Source organism: Taeniopygia guttata, chromosome 1, assembly GCF_048771995.1.
Source record: "Taeniopygia guttata chromosome 1, bTaeGut7.mat, whole genome shotgun sequence".
Taxonomy (NCBI): Eukaryota; Metazoa; Chordata; class Aves; order Passeriformes; family Estrildidae; genus Taeniopygia; species Taeniopygia guttata.
Genome location: NC_133024.1, coordinates 103,680,446 through 103,704,460, shown reverse-complemented (window position 1 = coordinate 103,704,460; position 24,015 = coordinate 103,680,446). Strand labels below are relative to the sequence as shown.

At 34.9% G+C, this 24,015-nt stretch overlaps 1 long non-coding RNA gene across 1 annotated transcript in view; it reads left to right on the top strand.

Annotated features, from left to right (window-relative positions):
* LOC140684929 (uncharacterized) overlaps positions 1-23,634 on the top strand; it is a 40,691-nt gene extending 17,057 nt beyond the window's left edge. The window contains exon 3 of the long non-coding RNA XR_012057947.1: positions 23,015-23,634. This is a non-coding gene — a long non-coding RNA (uncharacterized lncRNA). The remainder of the gene's footprint in view (positions 1-23,014) is intronic.
* Positions 23,635-24,015: the final 381 nt, after the last annotated feature.

The window sequence follows — 24,015 nt, the reverse complement described above, 5'->3', positions numbered from 1 at the left end:
CTGGCCTGTATTTTCTTCTCTAATCCTGTACTGAACTGCACATATGATGTGATTGGAAGTGTGTGCCTCATATCTGACTTTTGATTATGTCACACACATATAAACTGCCTATTTTTAAGATTGCTAATGACATTTTCTTTTTAAATTGTGTAATTTTCCAAAATGAATGCACATTAATTTTGATAGGTTATAGTCCACCAAGAGTATCTGTAGCACTTATCAAACATATTTATCTCAAACTTCTATCTATGCATTTAGAGATAGAACCGAGTTCAGTCACCTGTACTTTGACACAAGTACCAAAGAGTACTAGCTTGGTCTTCCAGCCATTTCTTCCGTACTCCAACATATCCTTAATGGCAATAAACTTGACTAAAATGCTTTTTCAGATCACTACTGACATCTTGAAATCTTTGGGCACCAGTACTAAAACACCACTAGTAACAAACACGTCCATTTCCATACTTGTGACAGTGAGTCCATGACATGTCCTGACCTTTCCTCGAGCTTTCTTATCAATCCACATAGAGCTTTCCAGAAAGTTTCAGCCACTGACTGCCTCTGCTTCTGTCAGAAGAAGCAAAATATCACATGCTCATTATGCATCCAGCTGTGTCTGTTGGTTTTACTTTATGGGCAGCAGTACAAGTACGCGAATGTCAAATTCATGTTCATTTTAGATCAAATCCAGAGGCATAATGCTGAGTTTAGTTCTTTAACTCCCTGATCTCCTTTCACTGCATTTATTAATTTATTCACAGAATTGCTGAGGCTAGAAGGTATCTTTTGAGATCATCTACTCAAATCTTCTGCTCAAGCAGGGTCAGCCAGTGATTACTGACAAAGACATTCTTGGCATGGTAGTTTTCATTTTAAAAATACTGATTAAAAAATATTTCATTTTGCAGCACTAAGCCAAAGTCTTGGAAAAGTTGACTGAAAATTTACACCTACCATGAATATATGACTGTCTTTATATTTTGCATATTTTTATAATAATTCTAAAGAAATTGTGTATTTGCTTCATCAAAACTGCAACTATGTACTGATTTCTCTCCATTATGTTTCTAAAATATTTTTTAAGTTAGTTCTTTTAAAATAGAAGTTTTCATTTGGAACATTATGTTTAGTTAATTTTCTCAGTTTTATGAAAGTGTACTCATTTCTACTGTTACTGTATCAGTGACTGAAATTTATTTTTGTTAAAACCTAGCTCATACCAGAGGAAAAGATGGCAGAGGATTCCATCTTTTTGATCATATTATCCTTCCCTCACATTCTGTTTTTATCCTCAGGGCTCTTAATGATGTTAAAAGGAAAGAACTGGAGGCTTTGTTATGCTCAAGAAACTGCATTTTGGTTCCCAGTGCTGCTGATTGTGTCAAGCTTTTGTCAGCTCTAATTAGAAGTGAACTCCCAGATTTCAGTAAACCAGGTAGGGATGTCACCTTTATAGCGGCTGCCCAACTGGGAGGCAGATATTGCTTGGCTGAGTTGTCAGACAGTGCCAAACCCTCATGATGTGGCATTAGCAAGGATCTTCTGGCTTGCAGCATGACTGGAGTCCCTTGAAGTCACTGCTAATATGTCTCTGTGGCTTTCAAATGTAGGGCAAGAAGGTAAGCAAATGTAAAGGTTTTACCTTGGAAATATAAATTTCTGGGAACTGTAAAGGTCTGCAGTATGTCTTGTGCCTCTTTCTAGTACCAATTTATAACATGATTCTTTCATTAGTTAAATAAATCTCCAAACAAGCAGGTTCCTTTATATTCCCTTAGTACTTCTTCAGCACTTTCTCTCTAAACCTTTTATATTAAAAATGACAGAACTTGTTCTCTAAACCTGTTATGAATCATTTGGCAGAAAATAAGCATTTAAAAGTCATAATAAATATAGAAAAAGATGTGAAAGCTGAAAGATGCCAAATTAACTAATTAAATTCTTTGTAATGTGTTTGATTGATAGAAAAAAAAAAAAAACCTTTGCTTTTTTTTTGTAAAGTGATGAACCATATTTTTTCAGTTTATTGTCCTGCTGTTTCTCAGATTTTGGCCAGTAGAAAGATCTGTGTGTATATAACAAAACTTTTGACCCAAGAAAAAGCTGAGGAACAAAAGTTCTCCTGAAAAATAGGTTTTCCTCAAAATGACACTAATTTGTCTACTAGCATCTTCTTTTGTTAGCACAAGAGAGAACAGACTGGCGGTAAAAGGGTGCCAGACTACTTGATGGGACCTGTCTGTGTAGGAATTGCAGTGAAAGGAGATTCCATCTATTTCAGGCAGCATCACGAGATCCAAAAGAATCAGCACACTTTAAAAAGTGGAGTGCTGCATTATGAGCTTTTTGAAATTGTAATATCCCAGAAAAAGAAATCAAAGTAAAGGTGTGCCACAGCTGTCTACTTTGATACAGGAAAATTCACGAGCCTACACTTGAGTACTCCTCTTCTCAAAGAGACAGGAACCCAAATATCAGAAAAACCACACTAAAAATATGAAAGAAATTGCAGAGGTGACTCTTCTGGAAAGATTTTCTCCCTTACACCTCCAACAATTGGATCTCTAATTATACCAGACTGGAAAAGAATAAACTTTGAGTCATCAAAATTTCTCAGTTTGATATCTGATTGGAAAATGAGAAAAAAAATGCAATTCACAGCATTCCAGTGTTCATACACTCACTATGTCATGTACTATAACACCTACCTCAATAAATGGGCCTGCTATGTCCATCCCTACTATTCTTTCTGTGAAAAGGCAACTCAGATTTTCTTAAGGAAAAAAAAAAATAATAGAGAGCAAAGAACATCAAGGAGAACAGAGTGCAGACATGAAAAGAAACATTTTGAACTCTTGTAATTTATTACATTTTAAATCAATATTATCCTTTCACTGTAGACTTTGGTAACTAATGGTCAACAATTGCCGTTTAGTTAAAATGATGACCATTACTTTTCCTATTGAGCTACCTGGTAATAGCTTTTCTTTCATAGCCATTTTTTGACAGCTATGTCGACCCCAGCCATTGAAGTCAGAGGAAACAACAGATGAAACAGTAGCACTGCAGAATAAACTCATGTTTAACACTTCCTGCAAGCTATTCTGCCTAAAAACATTGTACAAAAAGGCTGATTATTTTTTTTATTTTTTTTAAGAAGCTGCTCTGCCTTGTGGAAAAGAATCTGTTCTGATTATTTCCCAGCCTCTCCAAGAGACCAAGAAAAGACAAAGTCTTGGTAAAACAGCTGTTACTCATATCAAAGCACTAAAGACTATCAGCAGTGCCTGAGAGTCGTTGACATCAAAGTTTCTCGGTAGATCAAATTGCATTCTAACTTATGTTCGACGTTTATTTTGAGGAAAATCAGAATGAGTGAAGAGTTACAGGGTGAACATAGACAGACAAAAGTCAAGCAGATTGGAATATTTCCAGCAGACAGATTGTGTTTTGTAGTGTTTTTTTAGCAGTCTTATTCAGAAACAGAAACCTTTCCCAGATGTCAAGACTGTCAGGCAAGAACTTGGTCAGAATATTCAGGTCAAGCGATTTGTTTCCTTCCTAAGATGCACTCCAACTAACAGACTTCCTCAGCACATTATGAGCAGCACCTCCACCTAATGGTGCCTTTATATTAATGGTCCTCTTACTTACACAGCGCCCATTTCCAAAAGAAAGAGATTAAGACCCAGAGATAGCAGGGCATTTAAGTAATATTGACCAATAAGGTGTCTCCCTTGAAAACAGCATGCATAACTAATTCTAATACCTGCAATAGGTGCAGGCAATTCAGTACTTAGAAATATGTTAATAATTAGATCAGAAACTATTAATAGTATTGAAAATGGGGAATGAAATTTCAAATATGATAGTAGAAAAGCAGTAGCAATTTGTTAAAGCGGTGATATTTAAAACAAACAAAAAAAAACGTGCAGAAGAATGAATTAAGATACCACTAAGAATACTTGCACTCTCCATAACAATCTAAATTCTTGGAAGAAGTTTTATTTAGAGATTCATCTTTAGAAAATTATTATGTTACCCTTACCCAATCAATTTATTTGTGTATATTCTCTTAAACCTTTGATGTTAAGTTCTATCAGAAAAACAGTAAGAAATAATGCAGCATATACTTTAAAACAAATGTGTTATATGACAGATGTTTCCTCTTCATTGTATAAAATGGAATTAACACTGTACTCTGAAAAGAAAAATTAAGCCCAGACTCCTGAACAGAACATCTGTGTTGCTTTGGCACTTTGCTATATGAATTGAAAAATAATTTCACACTCCTACTACAAGCAGGTTTCATCAATATACAAAGCATGATGAAGTTGTCAGCAGCAACTTTGGCTTTCTTAAAAGTACACATGTTAAAAATCACAGCTCATATTATACTTTTCCTATGTTCTGAAAAGATGAATCAGGATATGGGTACAGAGAGAAAAGTAGAACCAAATCCAGTAGAGCATTTTTGTATTTTGTTCTGATCTACTCCAGTGTGTTAAGTTAGAATAATTTTGTTAATCCCATCCCACACATTAGAATTGAGGAATGGAATAAAAAATAATCTGCCAGCAAGCCCTAATAAAAGTGAAAATGTACATTATACACAATAATGTATTTAACAATATTTTTACTTATAATAATCACTCCATATCATACTGATAGAGAAATGAAACGTTTCAATTATATCTGGAACACTAATTAGGAGTGGAAGCAGGGATGTCAAGACCTATAATTTAAAACCAGAACCATGTGAGGCATTATAGATGATAACATCTGCAATAATTGTTTCTTTGCAGATTCACTGTTTCTTAACTAGATATGTTGTAATCAGAAATAGAATGTTTTGAAAGTTAACACAGCTCTACTGATTTCCACCTTTCATGGGCCTTTTCTCCACTTTCTAATGAATAAAAAGATACAGGAAGTGGAAAGTGCAGTAGAAAACAGAGCCAATACAGTGGGATGGTAAATGGGAACTCTTAAAAGTAATTTAAAACTGTATTTAGTAATTTAATTATTTAAGATAAAGGCAAAGTTAAAGATATATCACAATTTATGTTCATAAGGGTATACACCAACATCATATGCTGGATGATCACATTATGGATGTTAGTAGAAATTAAAAATCACAAGATTTCAAAGCAAAATAAAATGTACACCTCCCCACAATACAATTTTGGCCCAATATAGTGATAAGCAGAAAAGTTCATGGTACATAAACACCCTGCATAACAACCTGGTCTGGGGTTTAATTATATACTCAGAATAGAGGGAGATCATTTTGCATTGTTCAATACCATACTAAAAACAGGACAGTGTAAAGCACACAGTGGTTCTTTTAAATTATGAGCTCTGTAGGGAAGCACATTAATGTCAGTAAGAAATAAATAACTTTGGAAGGTCTGAAAATCATATTTGCATTTGCTGCAGTACACGTTATGGATAAGAAGGAGCTGTTTTTCTTCAATAATAGCTGATGAGGTGCTATGTTTTAGGTTTGTGATGTGTTAACCACACAGGGATGTTTCAGTTTTTGATGACCAGTACTTGTACAGTCAAAGCCTTTTCTGATCCTCACCCCAACTGCCAGGGAGGAGGCTGGGGGTGCACAAAGAGCTGGGAGGGGACGCAGCTGAGACAGCTGATCCCTGCAGACTGGAGAAACATCTCATACCCTATGGCTTTGTGCTCCACAAGAAAAGCTGGGAGAAATACAAAAGGGGGAGCCTCAGTTACAGTGTTTTGTCTTGCCAGGTTATATATGAGGGATCCAGGCTTCCCTGGAGATGGCTGCACACCTGCCTGCCCAGGGGGAGCATGAAAGAATCCCTGTTTTGCTTTGCTTGTGCATGTAGTGTTTGCTTTGCACACTAAACTGTCTTCAGCTCAAACCAAAAGTTTTCTCAAGTTTGTGTTTCTAATACTCTCCCCTATCTCAACATAAAGGAGTGAGTGGTGTGAGGCTGAGCTGCCTACTAAGATCAAATCCCAGGCAGTTGGAAGGAATTAAATGAAGAATTGTAAAAATGTAAAAATTTAAACTTTGATTAATATAAGTTTAATATTAATGTAAAAGTTCTAAGAAACCTAAGATTCTTACATAAGATTTTCCATTATTCTACTTTTTACAGAGTGTAGGGATTGATTACTTTATATATATTTATCTAGACTGAAGTAAGTTTTCACAGTTACATTATAGGAAAATAGGTGTTTCAAACAAAATTGTTCACCAAAAGAAAGAGTTCTGTCAGTTGATTTTTTTCATCCTTTTAATTGCAAAAGACATTACTTTTGGTACAATAAACCAAAAAACCGATCACTGGTACAGTAAAACAAAGTAAGGATTTTGTGCTTCAGGGAGCAGTTTTAAAGCAGGAATTCTGTAGGCCCTGAAGAAATCAGCAAGGGAAGTGATGTGGTTAGAGAAATTCTCAAGTTGGTCATTGTAATTTTTTCACCTGTCAAGCTATAGTTTTTTAAAAATAAAAAATAAAAGTTAATAGTTAATAAAGGAGTCATAATTTTTATGTAAGATGAGATGGAAATTAAAGGAAGACTAGAATTGATAAATGCTTAGTAAAATCTGTCATCTGCAAATCAGGAGGTATCTTGGATTCTTCTAAGACTAATCAGATTTTGCAATTGTCTTCCACTATTTTGACTATAATAAATACAGAATTTGAAATTTTCAAAAATCCATTTTCCCTTACAAAACCCCCACAACTTCTGCAATACGAATTTATCAAGCTTATATGGGAAAATTTAAAATTTAGCAAATATTCCATTGAAAAACTATAGTCAGAAAAATTTAAGCACTAATAAATTTGGGTTAATTTGATAATTTAGTCTTCCCAATTACTGCTTCTCTTTGAGATTTAATTTTTTCTACCACTGTCTCAATTTAATTAAAACCTTTTTTTTTCTCATTGTAAAAACAACAACTTGCTGTGGAAAAGCCAATAAGTGATAGTTAAAAGAAGTTTTCTAACAACAGCTATTAAATAAATATTAATACTGCTCAGTATGCTATTGGCATGTCAGGCAAAAAATAATTGCCTAATAAATAACCTTCAGACACTGCATCTGTGGCTTTTTGAGTTGTTTTTTTGAGGTTTTTTTGGGATTTTTTTTTTGTTTTTGGTTTCGTGGTTTGGTTTGTTGTTGTTTTAAAAAGAAAACAAAATATATACACTTTGAGTAGTTGCAGTTGTGTTTCTTTCTTTGCAAGACATATTTTTAAATCTTGAACTCATGGAACACTTTTTAATTTTTCTCTTTAAGTTTTCCTTCCTTTCCTTCATGGCATTTATTTTGTAATTCTTTCCTGCAGGAACTGTGCTTCATCATAGTTATGTGAAGCGAAATTTGATAACTGACAGAAGAATTGGTTGGTGTTACTCAAAAAACCCAGAGAGCACCAAGAATTTCATTGCTGGTCCAGCTTTATTCTGGCCTCAATTAGCAAACGTCAGGTTTCTTCAAAGACTGCAGGAAGTCTCTGCAGAAGATGCCAGTGATCTTTACCAAACATTTAGTGGATCCTTACTGAAAAAAGCAATTTCATTTTCTGCTGTCTACCATTGTATCCAAAGAAGAGAAATGCAGCTGGTGAAGGATCTAGAGAAGAAGTCCTGTGAGGGGTCACTGACAGAGCTGAGGACAGAAGGTTCAGGGGGGACTGCAATTGTTCTCTACAGCTACTTGAAACGAGGCTATTGTGAGGTGGATGAAGGCCTCTTCTCCCAAGTAGTAAGAGATAGGATGAGTAAAAATGTCCCCACGTTGCACCAGAGGAGGTTTAGGCGGGATATTAGGAAAAAAGTTGCTCACCAAAAGGATTAGTAAACACTAAGAGGCTGCCCAGGGAAGTGATAGAGTCACCACCCTGGAGGTATTTAAAAAACCTGTAGATGTGGTACTGGTGGACTAGGTAGCCTTTTGTTAATCTTTTTGGATCTAAAAGGTATTTCTCAACCTAAATGATTCTAGGATTTTATAATCTCCTATAAACCTTCAAGCTTTGCATAGAAAATTAGTTCCTTCTCATTTTTGTTGGAATGTAGACCATGTTCTGTTCATCCAAACTTGTTTGTGTCATTTTATGTCCATACATAAAGTGTATATCCCCAAGGTCATCTGTAAGGCAGAACTGAACATAATTTCTCAAAAGTCCATGATGAATTTAGGTATACTTCTCTTTTATTTAAAAATACAGTACTTCTAATCAGGCTAATGGAAGATCTGAGATAGTAAGAAAAAAAACTATTGAAGTAATTATTATTATAATTTCTGAGAGGATTTATACCCTTTATGGGACAGAATATATGTTATTCAAATCAAATGAGTATTTTCAATGATATCTACATGAGCAGAGCACACCTCCTCTATGAATGTTATACTACACTGACAGAGAAATTTGGAGAGGTGTGAAGGTCTCATTGACTTCTGTGCTCTTGTGCCTTTTGTTTAGTTTTGATGAAAATTATTAAGGACTTTTCAGAGAAAATTATGTTCCAAACTTACTGTACAAGAAGGCATTTGAGACTGATAAAGAATTAATATATATATAAGAAAGGCTTCTGGGCAATTTTCAGTTGCACTCTGGGCAATTAGACACCCACCTTTAATTAAAAGTCAGTGGAGCTTAGTGACTAAGTACCGCTCATGAGTTTCAAAGTATCATTTAATTGATAGACGAATGAATTTTAAAAAAAAAAAAAAAAAGGGAGGGGGAGACAATATTTGACTTGAAAGAAGTAGACTTCTGTGAGTCTGAAATGTTTGGACTGAAAAAGTGTCATTAAAATATTTTTGTAAGGCAGATGAGGAGAAGAACATGCTAGTGCAGAATAAAATAGAAAGGAATTGGAGCAGTTGAAGTTTCTGGTTGATTAGAAATCTGTCACTGAGCAGCAAACTGTGCTATGACTTTTATGTGAACAGTAAGATAATGGAGTTAGAGCTGCTTCTCTCCTCCCGCTTCTCTGCTCTGTATGAAAAAAAAGAATGCTGACATGGAATTTTGGGTGCTGGGGAGAAGATGCTGCAGCTCCAGGCAATGAGAGGCCCGGCATGGGGGTCGGGGCCACAGAGGTGGGGAGAGGCTGATGGCTGAGGCTTAAATCCTGGGAAGAGCAGTGGCCATTGAGCCACCTGCCAGTTCCCTCCTCCCTTTGAGGCTGGGTCTGTCTCACCAAAGCTTACCCCCAGTCTAAGCAGACCTTCAGTCTGAGCACCAGAGCACAGAAAAGTCACAGGAGGGTAAGTGGACCTTCTTTTCTAGTGTGTCCTCCCCATACCTGAAAGACAAAGGGGAAGACTAAATATACAGTGAACAATAAATTCAATGTCAACAACTGCCAACAACTACACAAGCATATATACATAGATAAAAAATCTGTTCTTCAAATTAATTTGCTGCAGTCCTAAGCAAGTGAAATCTTAGTAAACAGTAAAGGCTTGGAAAGGATCTTGGAAATCGTTGATATAGGTCATTCCACTTCCTGGAATAGACTTACTGTTGCAAGAAATAATGTTGTTGAATTAGCTAGGAATCACCAAAAATAGGACTGGAAGGAAATTCAAGGGATCATCTCATCCTACCTTCTGCTCTAAGGCAAGATAAATTCTGTCTAAACTGTTCCTAACAGGTTTGTCAAAGATATTCTTAAAAACCTGCAGTGATAGAGACTCCAGATAGAGACTTGACATTCTGCTGATTTAAGTGGTGTTTAACCTTCCTTAATATTAGAAGTATTTTGTAATGGATTAGCATATCTACAAGGAGAATATTATGTATGTGAAATAGAAACAAATAAATGAATAAATAACTTAGAGGAATTTACCACCCTATTGATTTTCTTTTCCATTTGACTGAATAAAATGCATAAGATTTTACAAGGGGCATAATAAGTGCTAACATTTCTATAATTTAATAAAATAAAGTTAATTTCTTTTACTGGATATATTCTGGTCCATTTATTAAACCCTGTTCAGATTCTAGAATATCAATTAAAGAGATATTATGGGGTAATTTATTCAGATTTGACAGCTAATAAACTTGATACTAAATAAATAACAGCAGCAAAATTAATCCGCTTAATAGCAGTTCTTTTTTGCAAAAAAATCCTTTGCATTTTTTAAAATCAAATATCAAATCATTTCATGGAAAAGCATTTCTTTTGAGCATTGAAAATTGTTTAGAGCTCTGCATATAGGTATTTACACAGGCAATTTTTCAACTGATGTTGCTAAGACTACATACAGGAGCAATGACATGAAATCCATGAAAAAATGTAATACCTATGTGAGAGAATTCAACCTTACATGCATTTATACTAATGAAGGCAGGAAAATTACTTATGAAATGTGAAATCCTTTGGTGTTTCTCTTCTGAATACTGAAACACACTTTGGGGTCTACATTTACTGAAGTGAGAGTTCACTTGCACAGCTATTCAAATTTGTTTTTTGATTCTTTCTGTGATATTGACATTTTCCAGAGTGATTTGGGTATCAGTGTTAATGCTTTCAGTTTTACCTTCTGATGGTATCTCTTATTGATAACCTTGGTGGAGAAAAATAGGACAAATAGGATTTGCAACTTTTTTAGTTTGGATTTTTCCTCAGATGTGTTAAAAAATAAAAGACAAAAATTTCAAAGAAAGAAAAATTCAGAGAATCATTTGCTCAGGTAATGCTGAGATATTTATAAAAGGTCCAAGAAAAGCTGAGAAGATAAATAAGTATATGATGCATTTATTTCATTGTGATTTTCCTCAGGTTTTGTTGATTTTGCACAAGAGTTGAAAGGAAAAATGTAGGTGCATAACACTTATAGAAGATGTCTTAATAGTTGGTCAAGTTTCATTTCATGTCATCTGAAATGATCATATTTCTGTCTCAAGATATACAGAAGCAAAAGCAGAAGTCCTGATGTAATCAGCAGTGGTGATATGATTTCAGAATGCATATAAGCAATATAATCAATATATTGATTATATGTAATGCATATAGCCAATATAATAATAAATATTTAACTGGCCATCCATTATGGCTTAGTTTTTGAAGATGGTGGCCACTTAGTCCAGGTTAAAGTACAGGGAAACAATGGGTGCGTTTTTATATTTTCGAAATGAGGATTTTTATGGTGGAAATGTGAATCTGTGTAACTGAGCTTTTTCAACCCTAGCTTTTTCTATTTCACATAAGGCTCTGTCAAAAACTCAGGAAGTCTCTGATTATTTAGGAACACAATATTTAATCTCAATTTCCATGCATTGATGTGAATACCAGCAACACTAATGTTACGATAATGCTACAGTTAAATTATTACTAGTGTGCATTTGTTTAAAAGTAAGTAAGTAGAAAGTATTTTTAAAAGCAGAAAAACATGCAGAAATCAGGTGATAAAAATTGAAAACTATAAAAAGAAACACAGTGTAATCAAATGCTGCTTGATTTGAATAAAGTGAAAGATTTACTTAGTTAATAATCAGCTTAGTTACTCTCAAGGTATTGTTAAGGTAAAAGTGTTTATAAAAAATCTGAAATGTTTTTATGTTAAATTAGATAGGATGAAAATGTATAAGCTATATTCTTTTTCTTGAAACCTTGAAAAAAAGTGCTTGTGCTTAATAATTATTTTTGTTTTACTAAAAAATTGAAAACAGGAAATAACACCTTTTTTCCATAGAAGGGTGTGTGACTGATATATTTTATATAGAAGAGCAATTACAATAATAAGTATAATTGAGGATACAAAAGGTTTTTCTCAGTTGTGCAGAAGACAATATCTGATTATTCATATTCCTTTCCAAAATTTCTATAATATATTTTTATTTGTATCCTTTTCATTTCACTTATGTACAAAACCAATTTACTTTGCCTACTATTCTTTGCATTTTTAAGAATACACAGACTAGTGGGGCTCATGGACCAGGTTTCTTAGGCCTTTGGAATTATTATAATTTAGAACACAAAAGAGGGTGTCCTTAAATATAAGTTATGTAGGTTTTTGGAATATATAATCAAATACTAGGTTTGAGTATTTAGTTCAGTGTTGTATGCAGACAAGACATGGCAGAATTTAACTTTGTGAGATAGCAATTCCAAAGGGGAATTTAAAACAACAGAAGATAATGGATGGCAAGTAACAATGCAAATTAAAATTTCTTAATGAAACATAAGGTAATTTAATTTCTTGGACTTGGAACACCAGCTAATTGAAGATGAACATAAAAAAAATTAAGTTGGAACAGAATTGCATTTCCTTAAACAAAAAAAAATAAAATAGGAAGGAACCAAAGCAAATAAAAATAATTAGAAGGTCCTGATCCAATCTGATATCTTTTAAGTAAGAAGAAATGCTTTCTAAATGAAACTAAGAGATCCCCAAATGTCAGGGGAAAAAAAAGGAGGAAAAAGACCTTACAAAACAGCAAAAAAAAAGAGTGAATTTCTCTTGAAATAGTGGAGGAAGAATCAGAATAGAAATAACTGTCTAGAGACACTCAAATAATAACGAAATCAGTGGATTATATCAGAAGCAAGAAATGTGCAAATAAGCAATAGGAGGAAAATATGGATTTTGGAGAATGTAAAATACAAAAAAGATTTTCACAGACATTACATATCTTTTCTTCATTCATATTTATATTGATGATGGTGTTGAAAATGTACACACCAAAATATTCATGATTCTTTTTAGCTAACACTGAAATCAGACTATAGTTAAATTACAGTATATTCAGTCAAGTACAGTCATTTGCATTTAGTGATTTGGGTTCTTACAGTAGTTCTTCCTATATTGTTCATTAAATGCAAGAAACAGACCCATTTTAGCATCACATTGCACCCCCACATTTAATTTAATTTCTGTCTTCAATTATAATTTGATTACTTTTTGCTAAGACTGAATATTTTTTGAGTAAAAAAGTTTGGACTTTTAATTAAAGAAATATTAAAATCCCTTGCTAGTACATTATTTTTTCAAGAACAAGTTCTAGTTCAGTGCTTTGGTCAAAGGAAGCAATGAAATTGGTTTCTAAGGTCTGGTTCCATGGCCAATATTACAATTTGTGCTGTGATACACTCCGCACACTGGGTGTATGTGTGCATATAGAGCATGTGAAGGACTCGCTTGCTGCTTCTGGTCCTGTGAAAGGAAAGGTAGGGAATGGAATTGTCACTGGAATGCTGCCAAGGAATATGTCCCAGACCTGAAAGTGTAATACTTCACACAGAGCTGCAGACAAGTAGCAAACAAGTGAGTTAGAGGCTTTTGGAAGGGCCTCCAGAGGCTTTCACTTAGCCTGGAAACTTGGTATGACTGACAGTGAGAATACTTCTGGCTTTATTAAGCAGAGCAGTGCCTAAGCCCCAGACATCAATCAGTAAATCTTACCTTAGAAGAGGACTTACATAGGATTACTAGAATTGTGTTGAATATACAGCTAACAATCTAGAAAAAGAGTTGACAAAATGGCATACCACAAAAATATACATTAGTCATAGAGAGCTATGAAGACTCCCAGGGGACCGAATGGTAATCAGATATAAATAGGATGGTAGTCAAAATTCTCTAGGGGCAAAACCACAGCAGAATACGTAACAAGAGATGACATAAAAAAATTGTACACATTGATCGGGTTAAATTAGCTGAATCAAATAGGGGAAATTATCAAGTCCATACTGTTATCAGTGTAAACCAGTGACCATTAGTGGTTAGAAAAGAATCCATAATAGGCTCTATAAGAAAAAAAAATGAAATTAACAGCCACATCTTTCTAATGATGTATGCAATTGTAAGAATGCCTTTACATTGCAGTCGATGAGATCAAAAGCTTGGTGATAAATGCTAGAAATATAGAAAGTATCAGAGTACTTTAAAAGCAATTTTCACAGTAAAAATACAGGTACATATTTTTAAAATGGATTATAAAATGTCTCTTTTTTTTCATTCTGTAGTTATCAAACTCAAGGAAAAAGAAACAGAAAAATAAAATTTGTGAAAATAAATACAACTTTTTTATTATTTTTAACTCAATGTGGTATTCAAGCCAGTAACTTACAAGCGGTTCAGACAGGACATGAACATGGTTGATAAATATTTAGGTGGAAAAAGTAATTAAAAGTCAATAAATTATGATCAGTTTAGATCAAGCTTCATATGTAAGTTCTCTCAGTTATACTCTCCCTGCATTTGAAGCATCTTATGCTACTACTTTAAGGATGGGATAAGAGGAAGGCTGTACAGCAAGATCTGATCTGGAAAGATAATTCCTATAGGAAATTAAGAGGAAATATGATCTCTCTTTAGATAACATCTTGAAATGTTATCTACCTTTGTATTTCCTTTTTCTGATTTCAAAAGAGATATGTAGCCTCCTCTAGCTTCTACAGTAACATATAAATTAGAGTTGTCAACACCGAATTGCCAAATAATCTTTGCCTGTTTACTTTTAGGCACTTTTTGCTAATGGTTTATTCACTGCAACACTGTGCTGCTTTCCAAATTTAAAAAGTCAAGAATACTATTCAATACTATTGAAATAACACTAAAGAGCACTACTGTCTCTTTCTCTTAGTTCAATGAATGACAGAGATTTGTTTTATAAATAAAAGGAAGCACCCTATGCAGGTATTTTGCAGGATCTTTGAAGCAGATGTTGTCTCCCCTAGAAAAAAAAGAAAATTAGCAATTTGTATATGACAATAATTGTTTGTTCGTCTGTTTGTTTGTTTGGAGACTGTAGAAGATATGTTTGCCTTTAAACATTAAACTAGAGGAGATTAAAATCTGGATTTGGAAATCTGGAGAAAGGCGAAAGGCTATTTTGAGTGGAACTTTTTAAATTAAACACTTGCATTTAGAAGAAAAAGTATTAGCATAAATCCACATTATTGCAAAAAATGCACCTGCAGTGCTTCCCACTAAACAAGAGGAAGCAAAATTTACTTAAGTGAGGAGTATCTAGCCTAGCACTATCCCACAGCTATGAAAGTCACAGTTGCAATTTGCAGCTATGTTTCTTTGGGGTTTGCATTTATGTGACACATGAACAGAAAATCACACTCCATGCCGTGCTCAGGTGCATTTGATTACAGGAAAGGTAATTTAAAAAAATATTTTTGGAATAGATTCTGTCAATTGTGTGATTTACATATTGTTGTGTCAGTCACAATGGAAAAATATTAATATCTTGCCTCCTGAAGCAGGAAAGTAGAAACTATGGTGAGAGTAGCAATGCCTTGCAAATGGAACCTCATGTTGATTGCCATGATTATGCTACACATGAATCTACAAAACTTCATTATCCTTTTGCCTTATGCTGGTTAAGCAGGGTACATTGGTAAGATTATGCTCACACAAGTAGAAAGATAATAATGCCATATAATTATTGCCACACTTTTAATAACTCTTCTTTGTCCCTCATGGATATATGGCAAGAAAAGAATATTATTTCCATTCTATTCATTTCAGTGTTGTTTCTGATATAAGATTTTGTCTAATCCCACACAGCTATTCTTATGCAATTATGTGATGTAATTGTACTTATTAAACATTCTGCTAGTACAGCCATTAGATAACCAAGAGAAAAGTTTCATATCAACTTGCTGTACTTGGAATTTTCTAAAAATTGGTGATAAACCCAAAAATCTTGCAACACGTCTTTTTTTAACATGAGACTAGTTTTAACTGAAAGGAGTCTTCAAAGCAAACACTTTGATGACTTTGCATAGGCCCTATTTAGAAAGAGGCTTGATACATCAGTGGAAAGATATGAGTCAATATATAAAACTCAAATGAGCACTAAAGCTGAATAAATTAACGGAAAATGAATTTGTTTTTAATTAAATCTGTTGGATCTGAAACACATGGTCTGTGTCTGACTGGACGAGTTGTCTTTCATAGAAGCCTGTGTGATGCTTTGGATTTGTGGCTAAAACCATGTTGGCAACACATCAATCTTTTGATGGTTGCAAACAGTACTTACACAGTGTCAAGGCTTTCTCTTTTTCTTACTCTTCTCCCTGCCTATCAAGCATGAGTGGATAAAAGGTTGGCAGGAAACATAGCTGGGAGAAAAAACCTAAACAGGCCAAGGGAACATTTAATATCATATGATGTCATCCTCACAAACAAAGAGTTGGAGCAAGAATGCTTTGACTTTCAAGGAGACCGTTGCTTGGAGACTGGCTGGATGTTGGTCCGATTTCTTTTGTTTCATATTTTGGTGTCTGTACCCTTCCCTCTCCCCCTTTCCTTTCAAATATTAATCTATCTTATCTCAAATGATGAGTTTTCTCAGTTTTTTTCTTCTGTTTTCTTCCCTGATCCCAATAAGGGTGAGGAATCAAGCAAATGGCTCTGTAGAAACTCAGCTACTGGTTGGCATCCACCCATCACAACAATATTGAATCATATACCATTTATAATCTACATTATTCTGTTATCCTGGTGATTAAAAATCTTTATATTAATTAATCTGGATAAATTATAGCTACCACAGCTGTGTGGTCTCAGAAATTTGAAACAAATATTTAATAGAAACAAAGATGAGGGAACAGAGATTGACCTTAACTGCTGAGAACATATAGAGCCCCGGGTAAAAAGTATAAAATTACTGATAAAGCATATATGACTAAATTAATATAAATTATTAACGTGCAATGACTAATATATTATAGCTAAAGAATAATAAGAAAAAATATAATTTGCTTTTTAAAAATATATATTTTTTTATTTTGGGTAAGGTGCTGAAGTCACAGTGTTATATCTGAAATCAGAATTTTGTGTCCTGAAATATGTAAAATATTTTGAACAAAAAAAAAAAAAGGCGATTTAGGTGCTGGTGTAATGATGCCATTCTTGCACTGGTATGGTCAAGGTTATATTTACAGGTAATTAAAATATGCAAATTTAATATAATTCCACTTTGTCTTTCTCCCTTAAAAAAAAAAAGTTCCAGATTTGAAATATTACTGATTAACTGAAGATGGCATTACACTATCTTACTTAAAATCTATGCTTGCCTCTTGGTTTTTCTTCTCATTTATCACTATTATCTTATGTCATCTTTTTTACCATAAATAAATTAACATGTTTGGCATAAGAATTTTGCTTAAATTTGTGTGACATCAAGATCCAAATGATCTTGTAACATTTTTCTATAATTACCTCTTTTGTGCCATTAGCTCTTCCTCACTATATCTCTAAATGCTTGATCCTGTCTTTCATTTGCCCTAAATTTTAGAAGTGAAGTCACAAGTCAATTAGATCTGGTTAGCAATCATTTGAAAGTCTCCTTGAGGTAACACCAGTGGTGACATCTTACCTGAGCTTCCTACATGAGTACTCAGAGCACACTTTTCCATCACTCTCAAACCAGGACAGGAAAACTGCTCCAGGTTTCTGGAAGTGGTTGTTCCCCATGCCGGGCTTTTCTGGAAAGCTGTTTTCTGTGGTTGAACTTAGATGTTACACTTGGAAAGTACCAATGGTACAAATAAGTGATACATTGCATGGAGCAAATAATAAATAGCTACATATTCAGCTGAACCATATTTTGGAAAAAGTTGAATACTCTGAATTGGCACTGATGTTACAATAAAATATCTGTCTGCTTCTTTCCACAGGAATATATTGGAATGAGTCCCCTCCAATTAATCTCTCTCCATGGAATTTCACACAAGTGAAACCTTACTGTGAACGATCTCTGAGGGGATATTGTAAATTGGACAGAAAGAAATTAAAATTTCTGAGAAATAAATTGAAGCAACTAGTACAGTTCTGGAAGTGAGTAAGGGCAAAGTGTGTGTGAGAGAAATACAAGAATGCCATTATCTCTGTGGATTTTATGCGATCCTCATAGTTTACAGATAAGAACATATACCATAGACATAACTGATTAATTAATTCTCCATAGTGCATTTGCCCTTGGAATCTTCCTATAGATACTAATAAGTTAGGAGCAAAAACTGTTAGCCATGTCCATGGTCACTGTCTCCTTCAGCATCTCATGGACAGTAGACCAGGCACAGCCAGCTGAGTGAGTCTGTCTGCAGTTGCGGAGGGCAAGAACCTACATAAAGGTGTACAGTCCTGAGTCACCAATATTTCCATCTTCCCTCAGTGCCAAAAATGAAACAAGGTAGATGTCTGTTGCTCCTGCAGACAGTAAACACACAAAACTCTAGAGTTGTCCATCCCTAACCATCCTCTGCTCTGAAATTCTTTGACTCTTAACCTTCTTCCCATCACATATGAAAACAAAACCAAGTGAGATACCTATAGCAAAACATCTCAGCTTTTGCTTTCTTTTTAGCCTGTTATATTTTCTTCCATTAATTTGTGTATTTGTCTCCTTCTATTTCCTTCTGCCTCTGTCATCTGCGTGTTTATGTACATACACATTCAATAGTGTGCTACAAAGGCAAGCTCTGGCTGAAACAACTGTAAAGCTTTACCATGAGTGTGTCTCAGTGCTCTTGGTTTCATCGTGTTCTGATACAGACAATATTTAGTTATAAGCAGACCACCTTCTCACAGTGGAAATGCCACAGAGGTAGACAGCCACCTATTATCAATTTCATCTTCCATCTCAGTTAACGTGCCTGTGTGATTGAACATCTGTTTTAAAAATCAGCGTGGTGCCTAACACTTCCCGAGTGAAGTCTGACTCACTGATAAGGCCACTTGCACCTCAGCAACTTCTGGACATTGGGTACGAGTGCCTTCTCAGAGCCCCACATCAGTGGAAGTGTTTTGAGAATAAACAGCCAAAGCTGAAAGGGATGGCAACACAAGGAAAAACAGCAGCGATGCTCCTGACAAGGATATTAATCATGAGGATCAATGTCAGGAAATATCTGGAAAAAGTCAAAGGACACCAGGCATAAAGGAACAATTTGATAGATTTATCACCTCCTTTAGAAAAAAGAACAGAGAATTAAAAAAACGATAAGGTATTTTATGATAACTGAACTTTCCATCACAGCAAAATTAAAAATATATATATATACCCAAAAGGAATATTCAAGTTTTACCTAAAATTTTTAAAATATATTTAATTTTCTTCTGGAGTACCCTATGAAATGGCCATTTTTACCTATCTTATTTTGTAGTTTAACCCCAAGTGGGCAGCTCAGCCCCACAGAGGAACTGCTCAATGCTTGCTTTTCAGTGGGATGAGGAGAGAAAAGTTTAAAGTAAGAAAATTCATCAGTGGCATTAAAGACAGATTAATAAGTAAAGCAAAACCTGTCTTGTCCACACAAGCAAAATAAAATCAGCAATTCATTCACCACTTCCCAAAGGCAGGCAGTTCAACAATCTCCAGGAAAGCTGGACTCCATCCTGCATAACTGTGACTTGGCAAGACAAACACCATCATTCCAAATGTGTCTCCCTCTTTCTTCTCCTTCACCCAGCTTTTATTTTTGAGCATGATGCTGTATGGTCTGGGATATCCTGCTGGGCAGTTGCGGTCAGCTGTTATGGCTCTGTGCCCTCACAACTTCTTGGGCGCTCCTGGATCACTTGTGGGTGGTATGAAAAGTGAAAAAGGCTTTGACTCTATATGAGCACTGCTCAGCAGAACCTAAAACATCCATGTTATCAAATTATAAACACAGAAACACAGAATTAATAGGTTGGAAGAGACCTTCAAGATCATCAAGTCCAACCTAACCCTAACACCTCAACTAGACCATGGCAGAGAGTGCCACATCCAGTCTTTTTTTAAACACATCCAGGGATGGTGACTCCACCACCTCCCTGGGCAGACCATTCCAGTACTTTAGCACTTTTTCTGTAAAAACTTTTTCCCAATATCCAACCTATATTTCCCTTGATGCAGCTTGAGGCTGTGTCCTCTCATTACCAGGATCCTCCTTCCCACCTTTTTTGTGAACTGGTGTCACACTGGCCAGCTTCCAGTCATCTGGAACCTCACCAGTGAGCCAGGACTGCTGGTAAATGATGGATAGTGGCTTCCCAAGCTCATCTGCCAGTTTCCTCATCATCCTGGGATGGATCTCATTGTGGCAGCAGCACTCTGGCCACAGAGACAAACAGACAACTTTCCCAGGCATTGTTCCAGGAAAAGTCTGTGAGATGATCAGAGAAAAGAATGAGAAACAATTAGCTTAACTTGCTTTAGCTGGTATTGTGAACATGTGGAATGTGTTATGGAGATTTGTTTACCAAAGGGTGGTTTCTTTATTAGCCAATGGTGATGTTGTTTTAATTAGAGGACTAATTAGGTCTACCTGTAGAGAACTAGGGTATAAAAAGTATGGGTTTCTATTGAAAATAAATGCTCAGCCTTCTGTAAATGCATGGAGTCTATGTAGCTTATTACCTGATTACACTTGCTATGCTATCCCATCTGGTCCCACAGATTTATGAATATCCAAGCAGCTCAGCAGTTCTCTGACTGCTTCCTCCTGGATAACAGGGGGACCATTCTGCTCCCTGACACCATCTGCCAAACCAGGACAGTTGTCCTGAGAACAAGCCATATTCCCATTAATGATTGAGGCAAAGAAGGCGTTAAATGCTTCCACCTTCTCCTCATCTGCAGTTACTAGGTTCTCTCCCACATCCAGTAGGGAACAAAAGCTGGTCTTACCCTTCTTTTTGCCATTAATATATTAGTAAAAATATTTTTTACTATATTTTACAAAAGTTGCCAAATTAAGTTTGAACTGAGCTTTGGCCTCTCAAACTTTTTTTCCTACATGCCCTAGCAACCCCCTTAAATGCTTCCTGAGAATTCTGACCCTCCTTCCAAAGATGATAGATTCTCCTTTTACTCCTAAGTTCCTTCTAAACTTCGTTGCCCATCCAGGCTGGACATTTGCCTTGTCAGCTCATCTTTTGGCACACAGGGACAGTCTGTTCTCGTGCCCTCAAGATCTCTGTTCCGAAGCACGCCCACCTTTCCTGGATTCTTTTGTTTTTCAGGTCTGCTTCCCAAGAAAATCTCTGAATAAGTCTCCTAAATAGGCCAAAGTCTGCTCTCTGGAAGTCTTATGAAAGAGTCTTATTGATGTTCCTCCAGATTTCACGAAATAACACGAAAGTGGCTACCAACAAAAAATTAACTTTATCACTACTAAAGACAAATACAAAATATTTTTTGCATTATTCTGATTTTTTCCCAGAGAGCTTTATATACAATTCTATGACTTGAGGAGCACCTGGAAATCTCAAAGATGGCAATGATGGGACACTTTGGAAAGGAAATATCATGTTTTTATTTAATTTTTCATTATTTGAAAATTATTCAATATGCCTCATAGACAAATTGTAAATAAGTCTTGCTTAACACGGTGGAAGAAGGAAAACTAGAATAAAAAACAGAACCATAAACATTTCCTTCAAAATTAAACACACATACTTCACACCTGATCACTCAAATCCTGAACCTCCTTCAGTCACCCAGAATTCTTTAGCAACTGAGTATGCAGAATACCTAAAGAATTCCACTCTATACCAGTTTTGTGCTCATCTCCAAAATTTCTTTTAAAAAAAATCTTTTCTTAAGAAAATATGCAATTTTTTTGTACAGATATAAAATGATAAATTGAACGTTTTCAGCTACAATTTTGAAAACATTCCTTTTGTATCTCAGCAGGCTGACAGTACAGCTTTTCATGTATTTGCACATCTTTGCAAATCTTTACTTGTTTTTTCTCATTATCCACTTAAAAAACAGAAATGCATAAATGGTTAGATAAAAGGAGTACAATTCAAACAAGAAATTCATGTCATTATCACAAATTATTCTCAGTATTATAACGGAAATAATGATGAGAAAAAGAAGAAAAAGCAAATAACAGACCTAATAAACTGTACTCTATTTCTGGTTCATTTGTGTATCATAAAAAAAAAAGAGTAAAATATACGTTAAATATCACATATTTGTTTATTTGATAAAGATAAAATAAGAATAGTATTTTTGAAAGTATTTTAACTTACAGAGATGAAAACCTTATTTAAGTGCTTTCACTGTTTTTATAACATAAAAATTATACATATTTTGATCTTCAATTTGAAATAAAATATTGATAGAAAAAGGCATTTACTCTAGGCAATTATTGAATTACAATTAAGTCAGAAAGTAAACAGTCATGCTTTTTTCTCCACAAATCTCACAGTAACAAAAACTTGTAAAAGGTAGGTTCAAGTTAGAATCATAGAAAGTAGTCCTTAGTACTTGTGTTCAGCTCACATATTCCATTTGACCATTTCAGCTTTAGAAAAAAAAATTAATTTTTCAATCTGCTGTAAGAATGTTAATTGTTGTTATCTCATGAGGGCTGAATGACTTTGGATATAGAAACATCTATCTGCAGAGTGAGTAAACAGCAGCTAATAAGTAATCATTATCATGTTTGGATTTCATTTAAAGACTTTTTTTTCTTTTCTTTCTGTGGAGAAGAAACACCTGCCTAAGAAGCATTCACGGCAAATTTCTTTCTACTGCTCCTCTAAAAATTCTTTACTTAATTCCGAAAACATTGTTATGATCCATTTTTATGCTAAGATGTTTCAGATCTGTAAACTGGGAGGGGATCACATCTCAGAATTTTGCTTTACTTCTCTTAACAGAAAATGTCTTCATTATGTATAGAAAAATAACTGTTAAAATGAAGATGCATCTGTACTGAGTCTGCCTGAGATGGACTTAATTTTCCCCACAGCAGCCCTCAGAGTGCTGTGCTTTGCATTGGTGTCTAGGAAGGCATTGATAACACACCAGAGCTTTGGCTACTGCTGAGAAGGGCTCACGGAGCACCAAGAATGACTCCCCAACATTCCCCCTCATCAGTAACCTGACAGTGGGAAAGATCCTGGGAGAGGACACAGCCATGGAAACTGGTCCAATCGGACCGAAGAGTTTTTCCATACCATGTGATGTCTGCTCAGACATAAATGCTGAGAAAAGAGGAGGAGAGGGGTGCAAATTTGCTGTAATGATATTTGCCTTTTCTAGCAACTGCTACACAGCTGAAGTCCTGCTTCTCAGGATGTGGCTGGGCATTGCCTGCTGATGGGAGGTACAGAATTTTTCTTTCCTTTCATGCATGACCTTTTCTTTTGCTTTTAAAACTGTCTATATCTTCACCTATGAGGGTTTTTTTTTTGTTATTTTCTCCCCCCTCTATTTTTCTACTGAATAATAGAATAGTTTGGTGGACACCTGATACCCAGTCAACATCAACCCACCACACCATTAAACTCCTTTATTGTTTTTTACAATTTCCCACCTCCATGTTTATAAAAATGTAGGATTCAATTTTAAAGGATGTGTTTTGTCACAAGAAGATATTATTTTATAAGTATATTATTATTATTTTTGTATTAGTGATTTTGACTTTGAATGATCAAAGTCCTGCTCTGGCTAACTTCCTATTGATTGGCATTGTCTGCACAGTATCCAATTTCTATTTTGGTCATCTATATGACTGTAGAAAAATGTCCTAAATGTGGGTACTTTTATTGCTAATGTATTAGTTTAACCTGTCTCAGATCAGTTATCAACATTTATGTGTGATATTAATGATGGCATACTTTAATCTTTTTATTAGTAAGCAAATAAACAAATCTCAAACAAAACAAAACAAACACAAAACCAACAAAGAAAAGACGCAAAAAAATGTATCCAAGTCCAGTATTACCATACATCCCTATTCCCAGCTCACTCTTAGTCACATCTGGAAAGTTTAAGATGTTGTACAGATATGACCTCATTGGCTAAGGATAAGAAAATTTCAAGCTTCAGCAAAATCAATGGGGAACTCAGTCAAGAGGTGGTAGTGCTACCTGGAAATGTCCTTTTTCAAAACATGAAATCTATGATTTTCTGTAATTAATGTACATGTGATCTTGGTTTACACTTATAAAATTCCTACTTTTTTTTTTTTAATATAGATTTATTAAAATCTTAGAATACTTGCTCCCTAATAAACACACACATAATTCCCTCTAATAGTG